The sequence below is a fragment of the Eublepharis macularius genome, chromosome 9 (genome assembly GCF_028583425.1).
Source record: "Eublepharis macularius isolate TG4126 chromosome 9, MPM_Emac_v1.0, whole genome shotgun sequence".
In the NCBI taxonomy this organism is placed as follows: domain Eukaryota; kingdom Metazoa; phylum Chordata; class Lepidosauria; order Squamata; family Eublepharidae; genus Eublepharis; species Eublepharis macularius.
In genome coordinates, this window is record NC_072798.1 from 3,818,269 (window position 1) to 3,832,887 (window position 14,619).

Consider the following 14,619-nt stretch of genomic DNA (forward strand, 5'->3'; position numbering starts at 1 on the left):
TATTGTTTGGTTAGGGGCCATTTATTAAATTATTAGTTGGATGAGGGGGTATCGTTTATTAAATTATTGGGTGAATGGGGGGTATCATTTATTAAATTATTGGGTGAATTGAAGGGGCATCTTTTATTAAATTGGTTGAATCAGGTGGTATCATTTATTAAATTGGTCCAGTGAGAGGCACATGATTAAATTATTGGTTGGACGGGGCATTATTTATAAAATTATTGGTTGGATGAGGGGTATAGTTTATTAAATTATTGGGTGAATGAGGGGGGTATCATTTATTAAATTGGTTGAATGAGGGGCACATTATTAAATTATTGATTGGATGGGGCATTATTTATAAATAGTTTGATGAGGGGTATAGTTTATTAAATTATTGGGTGAAAGGGGCATTATTACTGGTTAAACGAGGGGCACATCATTTATTAAGTTGTTGGTGAATGAGAGAGGTATCATTTATTACATTATTGGTTGAATGCAGGCCACATTATCAAATTATTGGTTGAATGGGGAGAGTATTAAATTGTTGGTTGAATGAGGGGCACATTATTAAATTATTGGTTGAACAAGCGGGTTTCGTTTATTAAATTATTGGTTGAATGAGTGGGCATTATTATAGGTTGACTGAGGGGCACATCATAAAATTATTGGCTGAATGGAAGGCACTTCATTTATTAAGTTACTACTATTTATAAAATTATTTGGAGTACCAGAGTGAGGAAGAAATCTTTATTAGATAATGATTGTTGTTATTTGCCACCTGGATGTTTTACTATTGGTTTTATTCTTATTGGACCTCCTTGTGATTCGTTTTTCATATGTCATATTTATTGTGCTATTTTAATGTTGTAAACTGCTCTGGGCCTCCTTTTGAAGGAGAGGCGGTCTCAAAAATTCTGAAAAATAAAAGATAATTTATTTAATTATTTGGGGTCCCAAAGTGAAGTGAGGAATCTGGGGTTTGAAACTGTATTTTTTTTTAAGTGGTAAAGGAGAATGGCCAAATTCTGGTTGGAGCAGGGGCGGACAAAAAGGTGGAGGGGGTCCCTGGACTCCCCCCCTCCCCACGCCAAGAAAAGGAGTGTCATTTGTATATGGACAGGATTTATTTATTAATGTTGTAAACCACTTTGGGCCTCGTTTCAAGGGAGAGGTGGTCTAAAAATTTGAAAAATAAAATAAATATTAATTATTTGGAGCATCAGAGCAGAGTGAGGAATCTCTGGTTTTGAACCTTTTTTTAAGCTTGTAGAGGGGAATTGCCAAATTCTAACTGAAGCAGGGGAGAAAAATAGGTGGGGGTCCCTGAACTCTCCTCCCCACCCTCATGTATCGGAGGCAGTGGGCACCCATCAAAAAAGTATCATTTGTATATGGGCAGGATTGGAAACCAATGGCACTTTAGAGACCAACAAGAGTTTTAGTGTATAAGCTTTCGAGAGTCAAAGCTCCTTGCTTTGGGTACAGGGAGGAATGAAGATCCCTGAGCCTTTATATCACAGTGCAAATGGATATTTAACTGGAATATAAACTCGTGTTGATCTCCAAGGTGCCAGTGGACTCAAATTGTGCTGTTCTACTGTGGACCAATGCAGCTACCTGAAACTATCGTTTGTATAGTTTCAGGTGGGTAACTGTTGGTCTGTAGTAGAAGAGCAAGATGTGGGCCGAGTAACACCTTGCAGTTGGTCTTTTGGTATATGGACATGCTGACTTGTGACTCATCTTGAGCGCTCAAAAAAACAGATTAAAAACAGGTTGGGGGTGGCCTCCTTTTTCCTTTTCCACCTGTGCCGGTCTTGCTTCCTCTCTGACTGGCTGTCCATTGCTTGCCTTGGAGAAGTTCCCCATTGACTTAAGGAGGGCAGGCTTCTCTCTTGCAGAGGAAATGATTCTTACATGCAAGAAGAGAGCGGGGCGGGGGCGGGGGGAATGAATCTGAGGTGCCTCCAGCTTTTTGGAGGAAGTGCTAGTAGATCAAGAGCTGGTGTGCTATAGTGATTAGAGTGTCAGACTAGGATCTGGAAGACCCAGGTTCAAATGCCTGCTCTGCTATGGAACCATGCTCTGTAACTTTGGGCCAGTTGCCTACACTCAGCCTATCCCACCTCACAGGGTTGTTGTGAGGATAAAAATGGAAGAATGGTGTAAGCTGCTTTGGAGTTCCTGTTGGGGAGAAAGGCCGGGTAAATGAAGGAAAGGAAATAAGATGTCAGCATCTTTAAGGGAGAAGTGGAAGAGAGATGGCAGGGATTGCGTCGAGTGAAGATTTGTATGGCCCCCACCCTCAAAGAGTTGGTGAGTCTGCTGCTAGGATGGGGTGGTAGTTTCCTGCTCCTGTTACCCCGCACCCCGGCCCGGCCCCCGGTCCTAAAAGGAGAGCAGCGTGGGTGTTTGATTTTTCTTCCTCTTGACATGGGAAGCACAGGCTGCTGCTTGAGTTACCTGCTCTGCCAAAGAAGTACAGGAAGATGTTCATTCTTCATAATCACCCAGAGGGGAACAAGATAACTAATTCCCTTTAGATATGTGCACTTGCCATACCACCGGGGAATTCACCACAACTCGATCACTGCTTTGAGCTCACTTAAATGAAGCAAAGTGGCTTGGGAGGGTCCGTCATCTTTATACTCCTGGTTGTTTTTTAATTCCTGCCACCTCTTCAAGAATCCAGTGAGGTTCTTGGTATGGTATGGTAAGAGGCCCGTCCACTTTTGACCTCTATGCATTGGGTGTCTGTCTTATGAGCTATAGAAGAAGCTGTAGAGGCCTTGTCCATTTTTCCCTTTGCAGTGTCCAAGCCCATAAGAATCCACCAAGACTGAAAGTCACACAGAGAGCAAAAGAATGCAGGATGTTCTCGTCAGAGAAAGTGGTGACTCCTTTTCCTTTGCATGACAATAAACTGAGTGTTTTTGAGTTGCTTAATCTCTCCAGACTAGGCTTTGAACTCCATGGGGAAACCTTGTCTCCTCCTATTATGGGATGCCACGCCCAGTTCCCCAGTCCTGGGAGCCAATACCATCCATTTGAACTGAGTTTAATCCATTTAATGTGCAGGGCAAATGCGGAAAGCAGCAGTTGCTGTGCAGTTTTTTAAAAAAAATAATGCACTTGGCCTCTTGGAACATTTATTGTCGGGGGTTTGGTTAAAGAGAGCCAGCGTGGTGTTGGGTGGTCGTATTAAGGCCTAGAAGGACCGAGGTTCAAATATCCACACTGCCGTGAAGGAACTAGGTGACCTTGGGCCAGTCAAGCACACACTCAGCTGAGCCTACCTCACAAAGTTGTTATGAGGATTAAATGAGGAAGGGAGAACCATATTTGCTATTCAGAATTGCTTGGAGGAAAGGTTAGGATTATGCTGTGTAGACAAACAGACCATACCTCTCTCCGTGCACGGGAACACGGCAGGACGTCTTTCTCATGAAAATTCTCCATTGCCTGATAGGGGAGAGAGGTGTAAGTGGCAGCTGTCTCCTCTACAAAAACATAACCTTCATAGCCCTCCTCCTCTTTGTACGAGAGTGAAAGACAGTGTGGGGTAGTGGTTAGTGTCAGACTAGGATCTGGGAAATCCAGTCTTGAATCTCTGCCATGGAAGCTTGCTTGGCCCAGTCACACACTTTAAGGCTCACCTACCTCCCAGGGTCGATGTGAGGATAAAATGGAGGAGAGGGGAATGATGTACGCTGCTTTGGCTCCCTGTTGGGGAGAAAAGGTAGTGCAAACAAATAAATGACAGTGGTTGTTGTGGGTTTTCCGGGCTGTATTGCCGTGGTCTTGGCATTGTAGTTCCTGACGTTTCGCCAGCAGCTGTGGCTGGCATCTTCAGAGGTGTAGCACCAAAAGACGGAGATCTCTCAGTGTCACAGTCTCTGTCTTGTTGGCAGGTAATTTATATCTACTCAGGAAGGTGGGTTTGGGCTGAGTCATCCTGTAAGATGTCTTTTGGTGCTACACCTCTGAAGATGCCAGCCACAGCTGCTGGCGAAACGTCAGGAACTACAATGCCAAGACCACGGCAATACAGCCCGGAAAACCCACAACAACCATCGTTCTCCGGCCGTGAAAGCCTTCGACAATACAAATAAATGACACCTACCAGGATTATAAATAGGAGTAAAAACGTTCTTAGCAAATATAAATTTCCCACCTGTCCCCCCCCCCTTAGCCCAGGGGGAAACCTGGCTTTAAAATGTGTTCATTTGATGATGTTTAGGTCCTTGACAATGCAATTCTAAACAGAGTTAAACCTCCTAAGGCTTAACTCTGTTTTGATTGCAGTGTTAGTATTGTCTGAATTAGAAGACATCCGTCTGCAGTGATTCCAGAGTGCAGAAAATTTCACAAAGGTGGTAATTTCTACCTGGTTTATCTTGGAAAATCTGCAAATTGCTGACCTTCTTGCCTGTGGAGATAATTTTTTTAAAAAATTGATAATCCCTCCAAAGGCCAGGGAGTGGCATTTCTGGGTTGCTGCCTCTTTTTTTTAAGGAAGTGACTGGATAGATAACAGTGCAGTCCTAAGAATGCTTTCCTGGAAGTATACCCTGGACCCGAGTAGGACTCAGAGTAGACTTGCTTAGGATCGTTCTCGAAGTCGATGAAGAGGCCATATAGCACATTTTCACATTTTTCATTACTCAGAAGTTCCATATGTGTTCAGGATTGTTCCCCTGTTGTGATCCCCCCTGCCCACACACCACTCCTGTTTTGCTTTAATATACTTTTCCTTCTGCTGCAATATTCTTGCCAAAAATTGTCAATGTTGCCCCCCCCCATGCAAGCTGAGAACACTTTGGTAAAAAGGTGGTTTGTATATGCTCCTTATGCTTTGTTCATTTCCATAACATCAAGTAAATACGTTTGACACTGGGTGTGAATGCTGACTCACTAAAGAGCTAGTGTGATGTAGAATATAAAACAAGAGAAGCTCAGCTATAAACTTCAACTCTGCTAAACAAAGCTTTCTCCGGTTGGCCTTGGGCAAGATACTGTCTCAGAGGAGAACTCGCTTCTCAAAAACATTGTGGAGTTCTTCAACATGCTCCTCTTAGCTCCTTGTTTGAAAGGTGGGGTACAAATACAGCTAAGAAACAATAATAAAGATCTGATTTTAATACAAGTTCTGCCAACAAAGGGACTGCTATGTACTGGGAAAGAGGTTGAAGAACACTCGGGGAGTTCTGGGTGTGTTTTTAATGGGTGCGACGCAAGTTCAGACGAATGCTTTGTGACTAAAGCAGAACGGTAGCGAAGTTCTAGAGACCTCTAGCAACTAATGGGAAACATTGTTACCGGCCAGGAGTTTATTATGTTGAAAAAGGTACATGCAACTGAGGTTTCAGAAGAAATGTGTGAATGTCACAAGGTCATCCTTCCTTATGGTACTGGGAGCTTTATCTTAACTGGTTTTACTTTAAGAATGTAGAACCAGTTAAGACAAAGCTTGTAGTAGTATGAGGAAAGATTTATTCTTCAAGGAAATCAGTCCTTCAGTAGCTAAGTCATAGATCCATAGGAGTTAGCCATGTTAGTAGTTGCAAAAATGAAAATAGTAAAGAGTCCAGCAGCATTTTTAAGACTAACCAACTTTATTGTAGCATAAGCTTTTGAGAACCTGAGCTGTGGTTCTCCAAAGCTTATGCTACAATAAAGTTGGTTAGCTTTAAAGGTGCTACTGGACTCTACTATTTTGCAGTAGCAAAACTACATAAGGGAAAATTAGGACCAATCCACAGGACTCTGCATGCATAAGAATCTGTTTGCTGCTGAAATGAGCAGAGGTTGTTGTGCACCTGAAGCCTCCTTGAGCAAGTTGCTAGAGTGGTAGCATAATTCCCCCCCCCCCCAAATAAATACCAATTTTCTTTTAAAAAGAAAAACCTGTGAAGTAAACTCAGCTCCTGAACATGGATAGAAATCTGTTTTGCCCCAGGCCTGACCCCTCGCCCCATGTAGCCTACCTGAACTGGCAGGGGCTCATGCAGAGGTGGGTCTGTCCCACCAATTGCAGTGTGAGGCCCTTTTTTTTAGTGGAGAAGCAAGCTATTGCACCTGGGACCTTCTGCAAGGAGATTCGGTGCATTACTGCTAAGCTTTCGTCTCCCCTGATCTTTTCTGATAGCAGAAGTAGGTCCAGTTCCAGGAGCTTTCTGTTCTAATGACAAATGCCAGAGGTGCTTGTTATCTTGGCAGAACCCCTTGAGAAATATAACACACGTATGCTTCTGTAGGGGTTTCACAGCAGTTCTGTCATTTATGAGGAGTAGACCAGAGACTTGTACTACAGGGATAGGGTTCTCCATTTATAGAAGGAACTCCTTGGGAAGAGAGCCCTTTACGACATGTTTACACCTTGTTGAAAAGAGTCCAGTAGCACCTTTAAGACTAACCAACTTTACTGTAGCATAAGTTTTCGAGAAACACAGTTTTTTTCATCAGATGCGTCTGACGTAGAGAACTGCGTTTCTCAAAAGCTTACGCTACAGTAAAGTTGGTTAGTCTTAAAGGTGCTGTTGGACTCTTCGATTTGCTACTACAGACTAACACGGCTAACTCCTCTGGATCTTTGCACCTTGTGAAGTAGTAAACCCTTTATTACAGATGTGGTTATATATTGATCAGTAAAGCCCTAATTGACTCCTGGTATATGATCGGGTACAACTTTGGGTTCACTCTTGGGGAATATTCCAGAACATAAAAAGAGCCTGATTGAATCAGACCAGAAGTCTTATCTAGTCCAGCATCCTATTTCTGGCACTGGTCAACCAGATGCCTCTGAGAAGACCACGACAGGAGCATGTGGGCCAAAGCCTTCCCCTGATTCTGCCCCCCCCCAACTGTATTCAGAGATACACTGCATGTGAGCAAGAGGTTTCCTTTTACCCACAATAGCTACTGATAAACCTACCCTCCATTAACTTTTCTAGCGCCCTTTTAAAGGCATCTAAACTAGCGACCACCTTTGCATCTTTCTTATGTGTCCAGAAGTACTTCTTGTTGTGCTGCCCATAATTTTTATTGGGTGACCACTGTAATATTAAGAGAGAGGAAGAAAAAGTGCTCCCTTTCCGCATTTTCTGCCACATGTATAGTTTTATAAACGTCTGTCATGTCCCTTGCTTTAGTTGTCTTTCCCCCTAAACTTAAGCTCCAGACTCGATCATGGCTTTGGGAAGATGCTCCAATGCTTTGATCAGTTTGGTTGCCTTTTACTGCGGTCCATTATGGTCAGTAATGTCTATTCAGACTGGTAGCAACTTTCCAGGTTCTCAGGCAGAGGTCTTTTGCATCATATACGACCTGATCCTTTTAAACTGGAGACTCCAGGGATCGAATGTAGAACATTATGCATGCCAAGCAGATGTTTTGCCACAGAACCACAGCCCCTCCCCAAACACAGTGTCAACCTTTTCCTTCTGCTGTCCACTAAACCTCAAGATCTGCTTCCTATGGAGTCCACGCCAGTTCAGACACCATCAGTGTATACTTAACATTAGGATTGTTTCACCTCAGTATGCTTTGCTGCGTGCCGTATGCGTGGCCAATGCATGTTTGCTGTGCGCAAACATGCAGTTGCCATGTTGTTGCTTGCTCCATTTGGAGAAAGTCTTTGGAGCTCCTCACAAACCACTTTAGTTTTTCCCATCCGAAATAATTTCATGTCATTGCATTGGCCACTTCTCTCTCGCCCCCAGTTTGAGATCATTTGTAAATAAACAGCATCCGTTCTAGTAGAGATTGTTGAGGAACTCTGTTGTTTCTCTTCTTTGTAAGAACTGTCTGTTCGCTCCCAGACTCTGCTGCTTGACATTTAACCAGTTACCAGTCTAGGACAGGCTCCATCTTCTTCTCCCATTACCTGTAAGTTTGCTCAGGAGCATATGTTGAGGGACCGTCTCAAAGGCTTTTCGGAAATCCCATTATATGAACTCTGCTGGCTTAGTCTTATCTACATATTTCTTAATGCTCTTAAAATAATTCCAAAAGTTTGAAGAGGCAGGATTTTCCTTTACAGAAGGTGTATTGATTTCTCCTTAGCAAGGATTTGTTCTTTTGTCTTTAATAATAATTTCTACCAATTTTCCTGGAACACGTATTAGGTTAACAGGCCTGCAGTTTCTTGGTTCTGTTCTGCCACCACCACCCAAGCTGTTTTGCAAAACTTGTACTTTGGGGGCAACTTTCCTTACATAGAATAAACAGCTCTGTAGCCCTTAGCAGTTGCAGGAGAGCTGCTTCCTCGGAGGAAGGAAGGAAGGAAGGGAGTGCCTGCTTGCCTGCGGAGATAGACTCTTGGCATCAAGGGTGGAGCTGCCACCACCTTCTCTCCCTCCTCTTCCCTGTATATTAGTTAGTTGATGGTCGATCTGGTATTAACTTGGCTTAAATGTTTTGGTTTTTTCCTGTTGTATGTGTAATACTGTAAGCCACTGAGAATCCACAACTGAGTGTGGAGAAAAGTGGGTTAAAAGTCTCCTAAATAAACAATCGTCACGATTCTCAGCAGGCTTAACAATCCTTACATCTTGCACCAGATCCTGAGCACCACTCAGGAACAAATCCAGGGTCCCCTAGCTCCCGTTGCCTTTCCCAAAGAATTAGCTGAAAAGTTGCCCTGTGACTTTTTTGATACTAAGCATTGGCCGTCTGGTTCCATTTTTGTTCAAGTGGAGCCTGTCTCACTTGCAAGAGCAGTGTGTCTCTAGTCTTGAAGGATGGCTTACGCACTCTTATCTTTGGTCTGCCCCAACACTGGCTCTTCATTCTTCTCGGTAAGCGTATTTCTTGCCTCTTTTGTATTAACATTTTAAAATCCTTATAGTGTCAGATAATTCTTTTAAAATTAAGGTATAGAGGACTTTGTGGATTGGTAGTCCTAGTCTTGCATTCAGCTGGGAATAGCCTAGGCCCAGCGTATCTCAGGAGCATCGCTTTTCATATCAGCTGTCCTACCTGGAAAGATCGGAAGAGGGGGCTTTGCTGATGGTCTCATCATTATGAGAAGTCAGGTCGGTGAAAGCATAAGAAATCATGGGCCCGACGTAGTAGTGGAAAATGGGCTATAAATATCTAAATAAATAAATAACCTCAATTGTTTATCAGTTGTGCATTAATTTCCGTGTGGAAGAACATTTACAGTAGAAGCACCGGTTGCAACGCCCACTCAGTCTAATTGTTGGCTTCACATTTTTGCGGTCCCTTATATCAATATTTTGCTGAACTTAATAAGATGCAAGTAAGGCATTAAACTGACACGGTTTCCTGTAACTTCATAAACAAAGCTGTGCTGAACTTCCAACAGTCAAATTGTACTTTGGAAATAGTTTTCCAGCCAGCTTTATACTTTCATGCATCTTTGGGATGGAGATTAATTTAATGATGACTAGCAGTTATAGGCATTTGGCTCACATTTAATGTTTTGCCTGCCACTAACATATTAATGCAATGCCAATTACAGTTTTGAACAGCTGTGGTAATGTTTATTGTATCTTAATAATAGGTTATCCTTATTCATTCTGGCGTGCTTGCTTCCCAAGCATTCGTTGTTAATTTGCTGATTTTGTTGAAAGAGCTGGGCAGCTCTTTTTCAGAAGACACAGAGGATATGGTAGTTCTTGGAGTCGATATCATGATGAAGGCTTATAAGCAGTCATAAATGCATTTAATACAGGACAATTCATCTTATTTACTGTTATTTTATATTCCACTTTTCTCATTCAGACTCAGAGCAAATTTCACAGTGCAAGTGGATAACTGTTCATACAAAATAGTAAAGAGTCCAGTAGCACCTTTAAGACTAACCAACTTCATTGTAGCATAAGCTTTCAAGAGCCACAGCTCTCTTCGTCAGATGCATCTGACGAAAAGAGCTGTGGCTCTCGAAAGCCTATGCTACAATAAAGTTGCATCTGACAAAGAGAGCTGTGGCTCTCGAAAGCTTATGCTACAATAAAGTTGGTGCATCTAACGAAGAGAGCTGTGCCTCTCAAAAGCTTATGCTACAATAAAGTGCACCTGAGGAAGAGAGCTGTGGTTCTCAAAAGCTTATGCTACAATAAAGTGCATCTGATGAAGACAGCTGTGGTTCTCGAAAGCTTATGCTACAATAAAGTTGCATCTGACGAAGAGAGCTGTGGCTCTTGAAAGCTTATGCTACTATAAAGTTGGTGCATCTGACGAAGAGAGCTGTAGCTCTCGAAAGCTTATGCTACAATAAAGTTGGTTAGTCTTAAAGGTGCCACTGCAGACTAACATGGCTAATTCTGGATCTATGTTCATACAAAGAGACATCTAATAAGCTCAATGTAGGCTGGTATGTAATAAACTGTGTACTAGGACTAGGATTACTGAAATCTGAAAGAGCGTACAATATTAGACATGATCCATACTGTGGATATAAAGAAGAAAAACAGTATTGCATCAGTAGAAAACAATGAATCGACAACAGAATAATCCATGCAGCAAACTGACAATACATCCTGTTTACAGTGATATAATCCACAATCCCCTTCCCTTTATAAAGTGCCTCCCTGGACTATTCTTTTATGGTCCAGCCCTGTTACATTTATAGAAAAGCTGTCCTGAACAACTCCACTTTTCATATCTTGTGGAATGACAGGAGTGTGGAAGCCCTCCTGACCTCCTCAAGCAGGCCGTTCCACAAAGTGGGGCCGCAACAGAGAGAAAATGTGTACAGTTGACCTTGCCTGTTTGCAGGGGGGTGCCTGCAGGAGGCCCTGAGGAGGTGAGTGGAATTGTCATGGGGGGACATAGGTGGAGAGGCAGTCGTGCAGGTGTGTGCCGGGCTTTGTATGTGACCGTCAGTCAGTACCTCTAATTGAACCTCTATGTGTAGTCAGTAGAGTGACTGCCGAATCAGTGCAGTGTTCATGCCCCATCTAGCTCCTGATGATAACCAAGCTGATATTGGTAATTTTGTACCAATTGGAATCTCCAGGTTGACTCCAAGAGCAGACCCATGTTGAGTGAATCGCAGTAGTATGATCTCAGTGTAACCATGGCCTGGATCCAGGTGGCTAGATGGGCTGAGGCAGAGGGACTGACAAAGTTTAAAGAAAGCATTTCCCCCCAGTTGTGTTAACTTGCTTCTCCAGCAGTAATACTAGATCCACTACAACCTCTTGGCTCTTAATTGAATCAGCAAGGGTCAGCTGAACTCCATTGAAAGAGGGGAATACAGTGTCCTTCAAGGCCTTGACCTTTCCAGCCAGCATCACTTCCAGGCAGGCATTTCCATACAGTGTCAAGAACATTTCCATAAAAAATGTCATAGGGTAAATGAATAGAGTTTCAAGAACATTTCCATAAACAATGTCATGGGGTAAAAGAATATAAGTTTACAAAGATATAGTATTAGCAAGGATCCAGTATAGGGTTGAGGAATTGCTGAAAAAGAACATAATCAATTCTAGGACTTAACATTGAACAACATAAGGCACAGGTAGGATATAGGAGTACATATTTAAAGCAACAGATAATATGTAGGGCAACATAATGGTGAAATCTATGGTTTCTAACTCATTCGTGAAACATCTGGGATCCCTTTCCTACAATACCACCCTCTTAACTGAGAAAAAAGGCCTTTTTGAATAATTCAGTTTTGCATTGTTTGTGGAAAGCCAGGAGGGTGGGGGCTCTCCCGACCTCCTCAAGCAGGCCGTTCCATAGGGTAGGGGCCACCACAGAGAAAGTCCGTGTACGGGCTGCTGTTGATGTCGCCCATGTACAGGCTGGCACCTGCAAGAGACCCTGTTCAGATGAGCAAAGCTGCCGTGGAGGGACATAGGCAGAGAGGCGGTCCCATAGCTATGCTGGACCAAGGCCGTGAAGGGCTTTGTATGTAATAACCATAACCTTGAACTGAGCACTGCTAGGTAGCCAATGGAATGACTGTAGGATGGGAGTGATGTTCAAGCTCCTGCTCGCTCCTGAGAACAGTCAAGCCGCAGCATTTTGCACCAGTTGGAGCCTCCTAGTTAGATGGGAGACCAATGCATAATGCATTAAAATAGTCAAGTTTTAATGTTACCATAGCATGGATCCAGATGGCCAGGTCAGCTGAAACAAAGTGTAAGTAATTTGACATGATCTGTTAAACAACACAGAAAGTACCCAGTAAGAGCGTATATACACCCATAGACCGAACCCATCTCTGTCTTTTTACCAATGCGTCACTCAGAACCATTTCCTTATAGCACAGCCGTATTGCCAAAAGCCTTCCTGAATAATTGAGTTTTGCATAGTTTGCAGAAAACCAAGGGAGTGCGAGCTTTCTTGACTTCTTCAGGCAGGAACAATTTAAATCAATTCAAAGCACATCTTGTACTTCTGCCTCCAATTTAAATCAGTTCTAAGCACATCTTTGTACTTCTGCCTCCAAATGTTTCGATAAGTTGGCATAATCCATTGTATTAAAGGCTGCAGGTCAATCTAGAAGGAACAACAAAGAGGCATGGCCTTTGTCGTTTTAGCAATATTGCTCCAGGTAACCATGAAGAAACTGACTTGAGGATAATGCCTCATACATAGGGTTGCCAGCCTCCAGGTGGTGGCTGGAGATCTCCTGGAATTGCAACTGATCTCCAGGCCTCAGAGGTCAGTTTCCCTGGAGAAAATCTCTTCTTTAGAAGATGGACTCTACAGCAATATATTCTGTTGAAGTCCCTCCCCAAACTCTGTCCTTTCCAGGCTCTATCTCCAAAATCTCCAGGAATTTTCCAACCTGCAGCTGGCAGCCCTTCTCCTACATGAGATGCCGTGGCCTTGAATGGCTGCTTGAGAATTCTTGTCAGGACTGTTAGTTCCGATGTAGTCCTGGCCTCGTCATTCTTTCTGCAGATTCCCACTGAATGACTTGTTGGTATTGGAAGGAATACGATACTGTGCATGATATTGACACAGAAGACGGTGAAGAAAAGACCAGGGCATTATCTGTCATAATATGCCTGTCTGCATATCTGCCATGAATGTATTCTGTGTTACGTACTGGTCCTCTGAGGGCATGAGAAGTTTCTTATTGATGTTAAGCCAGTAGGTTATCTCGTAAGTATTTACTTTTTCTTTCCCCGCCGCCTCCAGCAAGTGTCCTTGAAGGCTGGCTGTGGCCGGCTAGAGATGTGTCCTTCTTGGGAACGGAGATGATTTCATTCTTTGCTCTGTCTAGCCTAAACCTAGCTTCTCCTCTTCACCCCCCCCCCCATTCCTTCACGCCCAGGCTTTAACAGTCCCTGTCCTGAGGGCGGGAATCTTCCTTATAACTAACACTAACAACCCCATTCACGTCACTTCTGCCAATACAGTTGTCGCACCTTGAATTTGATGGATCTCTAATAAAGTTACTTCAACCAATACACCTGCGTGTTTGCTGTGGCGAGCTTGGGGATCTACCTGCCAAGGATTGACATTATCTCTTCTTCATGCATTCACTGGTTGTGACGCCGTGTCATTTGCCATTTGAAGCAAGGTAAATTACTTCATAGGGCCACGTGGTCAGATTTCATCAACATACTCTGCTTGCTTTAAGCATCTAAAGGCTGGGAAATTGAGCAGCGTTCAGCCAACGTGAAATGGCAGCCCTGACCGCTGTACGTGTTTGTGAATGAAGAGGTGGTTCTCCAGAGCAGATCTCTCAAATATATTACACTGATGACAGATGCCTTGCAGCAGCATATCGAATGTGTCCTGTACCAGGCCACTTGGGTGTGAAGACAGTAATGAGTGAAAGATATTTCTGGCGGCACGGGGTTAGAATCAAAAGGACATAGGTTGGAAACCGCGTTGAATGACCCTGCCTCTGGTTTGGGGTCCTTGTCTGATAGCTTTTTCAGTGCAGTGCAGATCTCTGTATTTACACACATTCCTGCATCACTGGTAAAATTATGTAGCCCACTTGCAGTAAAATAAAACACCCCAAATCCACAAGTGGCAGTTCTCAACTTATTACAGTGATTAAGTTTGCTGTTAAATTGGAATTGTTTGTCCTATTTCTCAGTTCCACATTTGGCAGTTACCATTGCAGATTATTCAAAATCCATCAGAAGCAGCGATTTTACCTTTGTAACGTCTTGTGAGTTAGAGAACGTATGCATGCCGCCTGTTGGCCGTATACCATAGGCTATGCTAAAGGCAGGGTGTTTTATGCCTGTTCTCATAAAACAGAAGTGGCATGTGTTTTTTACCAGTGTAGGGACTTCAGAAACAATTGTTTTGGTGTAAAAAAAAACCCCTTTCGAGTGGTTTTGGTCCTATTTTCTGAGATGGAAGTTGAAAGTGGGATGGAGCCAAGAGGGGGGATCCCTTTTGAAGGTCTCTATGTGCCCCTGTTCTCGTAACATAGTGTTGCCAACCTCCAAGTGGCGGTTGGACATCTCCCAGAATTATAACTAGTCCCCAGGCCACTGAGATCAGTTCCCCTGAAAAAAATGGCTGCTTTGAACGGTAGACTCCAGGGCATTATCTCTTGCTGAGATCTCCAAACTCTGCTCTCTCCTGGCTCCAGCCCCAAATCTCCAGGAATTCTCAACTGAGAGCTGGCAACCCTATGTAACATTCTCAGGAGTAAGATCCAGGTCACACATGTAGAAGAAT

General features: G+C 43.3%; 1 protein-coding gene across 2 annotated transcripts in view; it reads left to right on the forward strand.

The window, feature by feature from the left end:
- Positions 1-14,619, forward strand: part of NRF1 (nuclear respiratory factor 1) — a 68,082-nt gene that overhangs the window by 1,274 nt on the left and 52,189 nt on the right. The window lies entirely within an intron of this gene.